Raw genomic sequence first — 12,823 nt, forward strand, 5'->3', positions numbered from 1 at the left:
GCTAAAGGGTTTGACATCCTTAGCTCTCAGGAAATGCAAATTCAAACTGCTTCAAGATTCCATTTCACCCCAGTCAGAATGGCTGCCACCAGGAAAACACACAAAACATGCTCACGAGAGTATGGAGAAAGAGGAACTCTACTCACTGCTTGTGAGACGATAAGCCGGTAGAAATCAATATGAAGGTTTCTCAATAAAACTGAAAATATAGCTACCATATGGCCCAGCTCTGTCTTTTCTAAGTAAGCGTGTGAAGGACTCTTAATCAACATACCTTAGCCACACCTGCATGTCCACATTTACTGCTGCGCTACTGTAAGAAACAGGACCAGCCTAGGTGTCCAGCGAAAGGTGAAGCAAAGTGTGATGCATATTAACTATGGAATTTTATTCAGTCATAAAGGGAAATAAAGTCATTATATCTGCAGCAAAATTGATGGAGCTAGAAATTATATTATATGACTAACTCTCTCAGATGGAGAAAGATAAATACTTCATGTTTTCTTTCATATGCAGACCCCAGGGTGTGTGCATGCATGTGTGCTTATGCATGTGCGCACACGCACGTGCATGTGTAGTTCATAAAAGTAGAAAGAGGACAATGAAAGAGAGGGAAAATCTTTAGGGAACGTTGATGATTTCAAGGGAGGAGCGAATAGAGTAATAGAATACATGCACAATGAAAGAAGAAGGGGAACTACTGCAGGAGAGAGCAGGGCAGGGCACGGGCCTGGTGGAGGGAAAAGACCAGCAAGAGTGAAGAATTCATGAAACTGCTGCAACGAAACCTTACTATGTATACCAATTTTTAAAACTAATAAAAATGAAGAGAAAAGCAAGCACATTGGAGACAACTAGAAAATCTAGAGAAATGGATAAATTTCTAGGCTTATATGATCCATAGAAATTAGTGGGCTATTGACAGATTATACCAAACCATAAAAAGTAACAAGAGTAAATAAAGCAGCTATCCATATATAAAAACTCTCCACCAATAAAATCTCAGGATTGAAGGAAGTCTATCTAGCCTTTAAAGAAGGGCTACTATGGGCTGGAGAGATGGCTCAGCACTTCAGAGCACAGACTGCTATTCCAGAGGACCAGGGTTCAATTCCCAGCTCCCACCTGGCAGCTCACAATGGCTGTGCATTTTTATTTAATGCAACAAAAATTTGCACATTAAATAAAACTACAAAAAATTATAAAAGGGACAAATGCTAATGTTCCCTCCTTAAATTGTTCCATAAGACAGAAAGGGGAGCATCATTAGCAAACTCAGTCTATGAAGTCTATGATACCAAAACTGTGTAAGAACAAAAAGAAGGAAGCTATAGACCAATTCCCTGATGAACACAGACATGGACAGGCGCAATAAAGTACTTGCAAACCAAATTCAAGAATACCTTAAGATCATATTACACAATCAAGTTGATTTCATTCTAAAAATAAGTGACTGTGAGTTCCCAGCCCAGTACAGGACTTCTACATCAGTTCTCTTCCCTAAGATCCAGGGAACGCCTCCAAAGGAGGCAGAAGAGCAAGTGTAAGAGCCAGAGATGGGCGGAGAGGACTGCTGTGAATTCTGCCTTCCGGATAGGACATGACCATTGTCCTGCGGACTCACAGTGAATGTGGTTACCTGCACAAAATCAAGCCACTGGAGAGTCTGGCATGGAGGGAGGGATCTATGAGGTTCTCCATTCCTATCTGAGAAGCTATTGGCAGTTGAAGTCTACGAGGGGAGTGTTGACAAAGGTTTCTGTCCACCTGGTCCCTCAATAAACACACAGAAACTGTACTATTCGCAATACTGTTTGGCCAATAGCTTAAGTATATTTCTAGCTAGCTCTTACATCTTAAGTTAACCCATTTCTATTAATCTGTGTATCACCATGTGGCTGTAGCTTACCAGCAAGGTTCCAGCATGTCTTTCTCCAGTGGTAGCTACATGGCTTCCTTCGACTCTGCCTTCTTTCTCCCTGCATTCAGTTTAGTGCACGCCCCCCCCCGCCCCCTGGCCTAGCTCAACTCTACAATATCACAGGCCAAACCAGCTTCTTTATTCATTAACCAATAAAAACAACACATATACAGAAGGAACTCCCACACCAGGGGAGGGCTAGTCACTTTTCTTTGGACAACTCTTGGTAAGTTGTGTTGTGGATGACCTCACAACAGTGCACATGCAGGCAGAACTAATTGGATTTACTGGGTGATAAAACAAAATGGAGACCTGCAAGAAAGATATGTGGGAGGTCCATAGAGAGTTGAAGGAGGAAATAGAGAGAATATGATCAAATGTCATTGTATACATGCCTGAGAGTCTCAAATAGTTAAAAACTATATATATTAAAAAAAACTATGTTTCACCACATTGGAAAAGCGAAATGGATGCATTTCTCAGCTTATGACGCAACCAAGTTAAACAAGAATGAAATGATATAGACAGAGCTATAGAGCAGTGAGATTGGTCAGGAAGGGTGGTGCATAGACAGACCTACAGAGCAGTGAGATTGGTCAGGAAGGGTGGTGCACGCCTTCCATGCCAGCACTTGGGAGGGAGAGACAGGGTGATCTCTGTGAATTCAAGGCCAGCCTGGTCTACAGAGTGAGTTCCAGGATAGCCAGGGCTGTTGGAAAGAGTCTGTCTTACAATAAAAAGAAAAAAGAGGAGTGGGGGGGGAGGGTAGCAACAGCAGTGGAATTGTAGTAAAAAAAAAAAAAAAAAGAATCTCCTAGCCAAAAAAGTCCAGGACCAGATGGATTCCCTGAAAAATTCTACTAGTCTTCCAAATAAGAGCTAACATCAAAAAGTTATTGCTTTACCATAAATAAAACACAAGAAAGTGTCTTTCTTGATTTTGGTCTCAGAATTTTCTCAAGAAGTGACAAGCAAAAGGAGAAAATGTACAAGCCAATACAGTGTCCTTAATGTGAGCACGGACGGCCTGTGAATGGGTCTGTGCACCGTTCTGACAATGCCTGTGGGTTGGTAAATTGAGTTCAAGACTGTATAATTCTATTCCATATTATTAACATTTTTCTTTTTCATCCTGATGGATGACTCAGGGTCTACAAATTACTGTAACCATATTTCATGAGCAACTTAATTTCAAGCTGTGGTTCATACTGCTCAGCTAAATATTTATATTCAGATTCAGTTCTGTGTCCTAAGTTTTGTTGTTAATGAAGGAGTTTGACATATAAACTCATTCTTATTAGAATCTGCCTCAAAAATAATGAGTTCTAAATAAGCTAATGAGAGATTTATATTCATTAGTAAACAGTCGTTTCTAAACCAATGGGTTTGCTTGTTAGTTTGTTTTGTTTTGTTTTGTTTTTTGAGGCAGAGCCTCCCTGTGCAGTCTGGCTGCCCTGGAATTTGCTATGCAGACCAGGCTGGTCTTGAACTTAAAGATATCCTCCTACCTCTGTCTCCTGACTGTGGGATCAGAGGTTGCGCCACCATGACTGTTGTGTGTTTTTACAGTTTTTATTTAGAAAGAGAGTCATGTGTGTGACTGTGAATGAAGGCATAGCAGATGTCTCTCCCTCCCATGCTCTCCCTCCACTGTGGGTTAGAGCTGAACTTGGAGGGTCAGACCAGCACAGCAAATGCTTTTACCTGCTAAGCTAGTCTATTGTCCCAAAACCACAGATCTTGTTTTAATTACTACAGAAAAGGAACACACAGCCCTAAATCAGATTTTAAAAATGATGTTTATATACTTTTTCTTTGTATTTAACAATTTGGCAAAAATGAAATTTATATGGGCCCTACACTAAGTTCAATTTCTGGGCTAGACAAAAAAAAAAAGAATAGTCTTAAACTGTTAATTTTATTATGAATTATTTGAGCCTGAATATCGTCTTGTGTGTTATTCCATCATAATTTGGTTTTGAGATGATTCTGTGTCATCAGTTTCACATTCGCATAAATCTTTGTTGGTAAACAAGACTTCCTTGGGTGCCCTCTGTGCTGCCTGTCAAGAATGAAGCACCCTTAATAAAAGCACTAACTTTTTAAAAGTCATCTTTCTATATATAAACAAACGGCTTGCCTGTCTAGATAGGCACTTGCGGCAGAAATAGAGGGCTTGTGTGGTACTCAAAGCAGTCTTCAGCTCCTCCTCCGGACTAGTCCATTCCCAGGTTCTGGCTTGTGTTTAGAACGCAGCTGCAAATGTTATCAAATTTTGTTCTTTCACCTTGATAGATGAACTTGGTGACCAATCTGGCACAGGATGGTGCTTCCTGTGGTTTTCATCAGGGACTTTGTGGCAGGAACAAACTGACAAACAGACCAAGGACTATTTCTGAATCCTCTCAGCTCCACTTCGGTGATTCCCCACAGACACCAACCTTTTCCCATAGTCCGCTCTGGATCCCATTACTCAGGCTGCTCTCCCCGGCCACTGCAGAGAGAGCACTGTTGCTGCCAGGTCGTCCTCTTGCTTCTGGAATTTTCTGTCTCGCTCCTTGCCCTTTCAGGGTCACTTCCTCCCCATCTCCCAAGGTAGCACTGTGTTAAAGCACCGTGCCAAAGACTGAAGTGCTGCTCTCCCATACTGACGGCATCTTTGCTCTGGCTTCCTAAAATCCCTCTCCCTGGCTTTCTGACTCTAACGAAGAGATGTGAAGTAGGGTGTAGAGGACATGGCACAGGCATGATGGTCCTCTAAGACTCAAACCCGTGGGAAACTGGTCCATGTGGTTTAAGCGCAAGAGAAATGGCAAAGCGTTTCTTCCGAGTCCGTGTCTGAGTGTTTATGAACGGTTGATCACTGTGTGCAACGACTGGAAATTGCATCTTCCTCCTCCTGGATTTCCTGAGACTGTTCAGCTCTGGAGACTAGCTAACTCTGTGCTGTACCTAATAAACACACAGGTTGGAGGGTAGCTGACCTCAGCTTCACTGTGTGAACTTGGGTCTGGGTTTCCTCCATTCCCTCTCCACGCCTAGCCACACACCCAGGACCCAAGCCTTAAGGGTGGCTGTTCTGATACCTATATCTTGATAAAATGCAACTTAAGGGGAAAGGGCTTATTTTAGCTCTCAGTTCAAGGTGGCAGAAACTTGAAACAGTTCCGTCTATATCAAGAGCAGAGAGAAAATGCATGCATGCATGCCTACTGCTCAACTAATGTTCTCCAATCTAGGGTGGAGGGAATAGTGCTACCCACGGTGGGTGGGGTTTTCTGACATCACTTAACATGATCATGACAGTCCCCCACAGACATGCCACAAGCCAACCTCATCTAGATAATCCCTCCTTGGGACTCGCATCCCAGGTGATTCTAGACTGTGTCAAACTGACAAAACTAACCATTATACCAGGTGTAAGGGAAAAGAAAAATCACAGCTGATTCGAGTCATTCTGAAACGGTCCTCACTGTTTGTCAATTATGTGTGTCTATACATAGGAGGTTAAGGTTCCCCTCCCCAATGTGTTGATGATGAAATTGATTTTCCTCTCAGGCTCATGCGGTTAAGTCCTATCAACATTATACCCATAAGTGTTGTTTATATGGCCCAAATCAATGAAATAACTGAGTCTAAAGTCGATATGCCACGTGCATATCACTATTCATAGATATGTAACTGTTGAAAGAAAGCCAAATAAGTGGAAATAATTGTCACGTAGAGGTAGTAGGATTATGATCAAGTTGATGCTGATATTTTAAGATATAATTTCATGCCTATAAAATGCTTTTTCACACTTAAAAAAACTTTTTATTTTAATTTTATTATTTTTGCACATGAGTGTTTTGCTTGTATGTATATATGTTCGCCATGTGTTTGCTTGGTGCCTTTGGGGGTCGGAAGAGGGTGTTGGATTCCCTGGGACTGGAGTGATGCTTGTGAGCCACCATGTGGATGCTGGAAATGGAACGGAGGTCCTCTTAAAGAGCAATCAAGGTTCTGAGCCACTGAGCCCTTGCTCCAGCCCTACAAAAAGCTTTTGAAGAAGGGTTAGTGCAAAACATTTTTCAGAACTTTGAATACATGTGGTCTGATAACAAGGAAAACAGCCAGCAATGATTCAAAAGGCCTAGTTTTAATATTTGAAAATTTCTCTTCTGGAGTCTTACTCCAAACATGCACAAATCGTGTGGCTTTCTGTAAAATGAGTCTTTTTCTGTCCCACCAGCCAGATCCCAAATGATGACACAGGGACTTATTATGAAAGCTTGGCCTTTAGCTTAGGCTTGTTCCTTACTAGTTCTCATAACTTAAATTAACCCATTTATAGTAATCTGCGTTCTAGCGCATGCCATCACCTCTCTTTCATCTCGCACCTCCTGTTTCCTCTCCATCTGGCTGGCGCCCTTGCCCTTCTTCCCAGAGTCCTCTCTGTCCCCGGAAGTCCCGCCTAACTTCTTCCTAGCTATTCGCTGTGCGGCTTTTATTAGAGCAACCACAGCAATACACTTCACCCAGTGTACAAACATCCCACAACAGCTTTCTGGGCTTATTTCTTCAAAATCACAACTCCTCCCTTTACCATAAAGAGCTCTTCTTGTAAGAGTAACAATAGAAAAATGTGAATTTATAAAGTGTAGAGAGGCTCTCTGAACACAACACATTCATTTTCCACAGGAAGAAAGTTCAAAGAAAGAGGTCAAATCCCTTACTTTGGAACAAAATCATAAGTTTCATGCACGTTTACTTTATTTATCTGATGAGAGATTGAGGGTTGGGAAGAAACCCAAGTGCCCTTAGTATCAAGTAGGAATGTAGTTGTAGCCCTTTTCTGTGTAAAATACTGTTAAGTACACTGTTGCAATATTTCCCTTTGCCCAGGCAGCCTGTGTAGAGTTCCTAGTGAATTAAACTGCTTCCTTTGAGAATCAACAGTTCAGGACTACTCACTTGCCATCGTGAGTCAAGTCATGTTGATATGTTTAAATATCTCTTTGGATATTTATAAATGTGCTTTGCCTACTGAGGGAATCCTGCCCAGCTTTATGTTCCTATTGGAATTTTTAAATTTTTTATTGTTTTTATTGAGCTATACATTTTTCCCACTCTCCTTCCTTTCTCCCCTCTCCTCTCCACCCTCCCATCTGCCCCCCCTCCACCATGTTCCCAATTTACTTAGGAGATCTTGTCTTTTTCTCCTTCCTAAGTGGATCCATGTATGTCTCTTAGGATCCTCTTTGGAAATTTTTGCAGTCAGAGAAGGAAATATAGCTGTAAGCATGTGTGTGAGTATATGCATACTGGTGACTCGTGAGTATGAATATATAAATATTTTCTAACTGCATCCATTGATACAGCCTGGGCAGTAATGCTTCTACTGCAGCAGTAAACAAACCTAATGCTGCAAGACATAATTATCCATTAAAAGGAACCAGGGCTTCTCAAGGAACTGTTGCGTTCATCCTGGTGAGCCTGGGCTATCTTAATTATGCCAGAAAGTAAAGGTGTGCCAAGAATATGGAGACATTTCTTAAAGGACACGGAATCTGGATGATTAGTCGAACAGGTACCCAAAGCTTATGTTATATGTTCTAAAATGTTTAGCCATAGAATGCCGGGAAACAACTCAAAACACAAGGACACAGAACTAAGAATGAATGACGCTCCTATTGAGAAAACTTGGGAGAATTTGATCATAAAAAGATTTGAAGGGCTGGGGAGATAACTCCATGCTGCTTTTGCAAAGGACCCTGGTTCAGTTTCCACAATGGACAGCTCACACCCACCTCTGACGCCAGCTCTCATAGCTCCAGTGCTGTCTTCAGGTTTCCATGCGTACACGTCCGTGGTACACATAAAAACAAGCACACATGCGTACATATGAAAGAAACAAAACTGGAAGGACTGAGCCCTGAGTGAATGTACATTGCTGACACGGCCATGGCCATGTCAAGGACCCAAAGCCTCAGGCCCGGGCAGTGACAAAGCCCTCTGCTGGTTCCAGTGTTTACTAATGGTTGACCAATGTGTGAGAAACCAGCAATTGCAGCTGACAATGCTGCCTACAGAGACCTCCTCTAAGACTAACTGGCCCCTCCCCCTGTGCTGAGGTTCCAGTGGGTTGTTGCATAGTTGGTGCCACTGTCAGAATGCTCACCCATTACCCCCACCTTCTCTGCACCTGATCTGTCCTTTCTTCATTCCCTCACTGTCAGAGAAGTGACAGTCAGGTTCCTAGGATTAAACTGCACAGGATGCAGCACAAAACAAAACAAAAAAAGACACTCACTGCTCTTGCAGAGGACCCCAGTTCAGTTCCCAGAACCCACATCAGGGAGTTCCCCACTACCTGTAACTCCAGTTCTGGGGGTTTGATGCCCTCTTCTGGTCTCTGTAGACACTGCATGTATGTGGTGTACATACACACAGGTAGATTCACACACATTAAAAAAAATAAATATAAATGTAAAAGTAAGTAAATAAATAAGATGGAAACCACCGGATCCAGTGTTATAAATATTATTAATTTCTAAACAAGGTTATTTACAGGTACCTTGAAACAAGACTCTTTAAAGACTCTTCCTCTGAAAATACATATTAATTACAAAGATGGAAAAAGTAACTTTACAGTACCATCTGATGGGAAGCAATGAAAATCAAACCCCGACAAATATTAGCACACAGTCACCTCTGAGAATCCTCAAAGACACCTAGTTTAAGTCTAATCGTGAATAAATATCAGACAAACTCTCAGTGGAGGCCATTCTATAAAAACAATGGGCTAATACTCTTCACAAGTGTCAAGGTTGTAAAAGTCAAAGAGAGACAAGGGAAGTATTCCAGGCTGAAGGCAACTAAAGATACACATTGCAGTTTCTAGAACACTTATTTTGGAAATGAAGACCTTTACTATAAAGAACACAATTGAGACAACCAGCAACACGGATGTTTTATGACTATGTAGAAGGTGCCCGGGGACAGTGTGACATAATGTTAGCAACTTAAATCTCAAAACTGTTCAGGGGAATAATGTTTTCATATTACGTTTGCAACCTTTTTGTAAGCTTGTTTCAAAACAAACAAAAAATTACACTCAAACTCCTGATTCTAAGTGGGAGCCACTCATTCCGTATACGATCTTCATACAATCATTTTACACTTTAGTTCCCATCGAGGCTCTTTGGGGTCCCTTCCCCGTGTAAGATTGCATCATTTCCTCCTCCAGCTCCGACCCTGCCTGAAGTTTTCCAGCCTCCTGTAGTGTCTTTGCCTTCGAAGCCCCAAAGCCGCAACCATAGACTCTGGCTGGTGACAAAAACAAAAATAGTCGTGGGCGGAATCTCGGGACAGCAAAACGGCTGCCATCCTAGATGTGACTTCGGCTCAGGCGGCCCCCATCGCGCTCTCGGCAATGGAGTAGTCACACCTGCCACAGCGTGCGCTCTCTGGCTCGGCGGGCGGCTGGCAGGCCTGGGCGCGGGAGGGGCCGGGCTCTCCCAATGGCCGCTCCCGCCGCGCTGTCAGCCCCGCCCGCCCGCTCGGTCCCGCAGTCGCCTGCGGCGAGCCGGGTGCCGCTGTGCTGTCGCGGAGCCGGGAACGTGGCAGAGCCGGGACAGGTGTGAGCTCAGGGCATCCCTGCCGGCGAGCCGGGGGACGCGGAGAGGTGGCTGGGGCCGGCGCGTTGAGGGGCTGGGGCGGGGGCGGCTGGAACCGGGTGGCGCGGGACCCCGGTGGGCGCGGGGCGGAGGCTGAGGACCCGACCGGGGTGGATGCGAGAAGGGGTCCACGGGGTCCCGGCAGCGGCCACAGCCCGGACACAGGGTCTGACTGCGACGTGGCTGGGTTCCCCCTCCGCACAACAGGTAGGCGGGGACGGCCGCTGCGGGGCCGGGAAGCGGCAGGGGAAAAGTCGGGGAGCAGGGCAGGTCGCCTGCCCCGCGGCCGGGGACCCGCCCTGCAGTGCCCTGTGGGGCCCCCAGCAGCAGGGAGTGGATGTCGCCTTAGGTTGCCAGAAGTTTCCAGTTTTTCCGAGGAAGGAAGGAAAGCCTGTACTGGGGGCGTTTGCGTTTTCCCAGGAAACGTCTGTTTGTACTTTTATTTATTTTCTTATTTTACCTCCCTACACGCCTTCGGAACTTCGTAAAGATGCTTGTGGTACTTGTTAACCATGACATTTTCCTCTGGCAAGTTAGTTCATTTGAACGGTCAGGTCAGATCAATCAGACGGCTTGCAGTCCTTCAAGCTATGGGTGTTTTATGTGCACGCTAGGCGCCCTTTAGGAACTTAGAGCCTAGAGGTGGAGAGAAGTTTAAGGAAGTGAAAAGGGCCCTAAACAGTTAGGGACTTTGAAAAACAATACTGTGAGATTCACTTAAGGAACATTAGCGCAGGGCTTTAGAAAGATGTGGCCAGAATTGTCTGGTTTTATTTCCCAAACATCTTACGAACTGTGTTTGAGGATGAGGTTTGATTTACTATTTATTTGAGACACCATCTCAAACCTGGCGCTGACTCCAGAATTAAAGGAATCTAACACACCAAGGCAGAGAGCGAGATTTTAGATAAGCACCCAAACTGAGATTTGCCTGTTTTAGAACCGTTAACTTTTTTCCTTAACAATTATCGCATACCTGTAGGTCTAGTGTTGAGAAGGTTGGAGGCAGGAACAGAGAGAGTTCCCAGCCAACCTGGGCTTATGCAGACCGATCCACTCCGGCTTAGGCTAAGTAGTGGAAACTCAGTTTCAAAAAATGAAATCAAAGAGACAGTTTAGTGTAATCCTAGGAGACGGAGAACACTGGATGGTTTGATTTGGTGTGCCTTGGAATGCAGTTCTTTTACATAGATAGCTGTAGGTTAGGAATGAACTCATGACTTTAACCTTTGGTCCTATTTATGGATCCTAGATTAGATCGCCTTTACTTGTTCTTTGTTTTAATGTTTGACTTTAGTAACAGAAAAATTCAGAATTCCAAAATAACTCTCTGTGTGTGTGTCGGGGTGGGGGGCGGTAGGTGTATAATATGCACATATATGTGCAGGCACTTGCACCCATGAATATATGTTGAGGTCAGAAGACAGGTGCCCTGCTTTCTTCCCCTTTTTTGAAACCCGCGTCTGCTCCCTAACTGGGGAGATAAGGTGGTGGCCTGCAAGCCTCAGCAGGCTTCCTCTCTGCCCACTGCAGTGATGAGTTAGAGGCTGCTACCCTCATCCTCTTTTAATGTGGGTTTAAACTCAGACCCTTGTTCTTACTCAGCCAGCCTTCTTACCTGCTGAACCATCTCCCCAGAATCCCAAAGTACCTCTAAAATTTTTTAATTATTATCTAAAATTAACCTCATCAATTTAAACTAATGAATATACTGTCTGTGGGGAAAATTAAGGTTCTTTGTCTTTGCTGTGTATTTTAATCTTCCTCTCTCCCTTCCTCCCTTGCAGCTTAATGTTGAAAAGGGCAGTTGCTAATGACCTTGATTAGTCTTTCTTATGACTAAACTAAGGAGTTAACTTCTGGACGTTCTAAATTCAACTAGTCTAAATTCTTGATAACCTGTTTAATGACATTTAGTCTTGTGTGATACATTAATATTCCCACAGATCATTGAAGAATTTGAGTGGCTTTTCACTAAGACCATAAAAAAAAGCTAAAGAAAGCCAGAGCTCCCTTGTGAGGCTCCTCTGAATTCTAGGTCCAGGATGGTGCTAGGAGGGTGTGACTTTTCTACTGTGGGTGCCTAGTTTATGGTTAATTCATTTCAGTGGCTTTGGTCTCTTGAGAGTGAAGAAAAGGGGGATACCTTTTATATTTTACCAACTGATTTTCAGTTTTCAGATCGGGTCTGTTTTTTGTTTGTTTTTTAATTTAACCACCAATCTCCCCGCCTCCCCCCCCCCCCCCAGTACTGGGAATCTAGTTCAGGGCTTGAGCCTCATCCCTTGCTTTTTAATATAAAAGTCATGATGTCCAGCCTAAGTTAGTGTTGCTCCTGACTTTTCCTTTAAACATGGCTGATGACAGTGTTGGATTACTAGATCAGTTAGAATATTATTGAAGTGTAAATGTAGACCTGAAATCGAAGGATTGCTTCTTGGCCTTTTGGCTAAGATCAAGTGTAGAACAGAATGGACTGTTAGAACTCTGAAGATTGAGATTGGGTGTGTCTCCAGAATGGTTTGTTGTTTGTTTGTTTAAAGCACCTGTACAGGTACAAAATCTCTCAACTTAATTCCAAATTCCAAAAGGCTGTGAAATGTTTTCTATTAGTCTCATCTGTTAGCATGGCTTGAACTGATTAAGACGCTATTTGTAGTCATTATGTATCTCATTGTATGTGGATATTCTTTATATATATATATATATATATATGCTTTAGAAATAACAGTTTGATCTCAGAGAGCTTCCCACATCAATGTGGAGATTTGATGCAGTAGACTGTGTTTTTACTCTGTAAGATGGGTGGGCCATGACAGAAGCTGCCGGAAGGCAGAAAAACAAGGAGTTATTCCAAGGAGCTGTCATTGCAAAGCAAGGCGTCTCGCTGGACGTCTGGCAGGGAGTAAGAAGCTCTGTCTGCCAAGAAAACCCTCAGGAAGGTGCGGCTCCAAGAGGCCAGACTGTGCAGAGCTCTATGCTGGGTATTCTGAGCAAGTTGTGTTATAGATTACACTGTGGAACCACGGTGGAGAGCCCTGGAGCTGTGGAACCAGAAAGCTGCGCTGGAATGCTGGGCCACGGTGTGGTCAAGGGCAAATCTGCGTGTTGACTAGAGTGAGAGCCATAAACCAGGGAAGGAAATAAACCACATCTAGTAGGGGAACGCGGAAGTTCTAGGTGGCGGATTGTGCAAGCAGCAAGTCCAAGGATAGACTTTGAAAAGTGAGTAAGAGTTCCTGTC

At 43.7% G+C, this 12,823-nt stretch overlaps 1 protein-coding gene across 9 annotated transcripts in view; it reads left to right on the forward strand.

Moving 5' to 3' along the window:
- Positions 1–9,434: 9,434 nt before the first annotated feature.
- Positions 9,435–12,823, forward strand: part of Heatr5a (HEAT repeat containing 5A) — a 106,809-nt gene continuing 103,420 nt past the window's right edge. For 4 of the 9 annotated variants that reach the window (XM_085697662.2, XM_087911803.1, XM_085697658.2 and 1 more), the window contains exon 1: positions 9,435–9,540. The gene's annotated coding sequence lies outside the window, so the exon portion shown is untranslated. Of the gene's footprint in view, positions 9,541–9,565; positions 9,588–12,657; positions 12,805–12,823 lie in introns of those variants that run through there. The other 5 variants (XM_085697659.2, XM_085697663.2, XM_085697666.2 and 2 more) reach the window with 4 other exon arrangements.

The sequence above is a fragment of the Myodes glareolus genome, chromosome 11 (genome assembly GCF_982192425.1).
Source record: "Myodes glareolus chromosome 11, mMyoGla1.1, whole genome shotgun sequence".
NCBI classification, from domain to species: Eukaryota; Metazoa; Chordata; class Mammalia; order Rodentia; family Cricetidae; genus Myodes; species Myodes glareolus.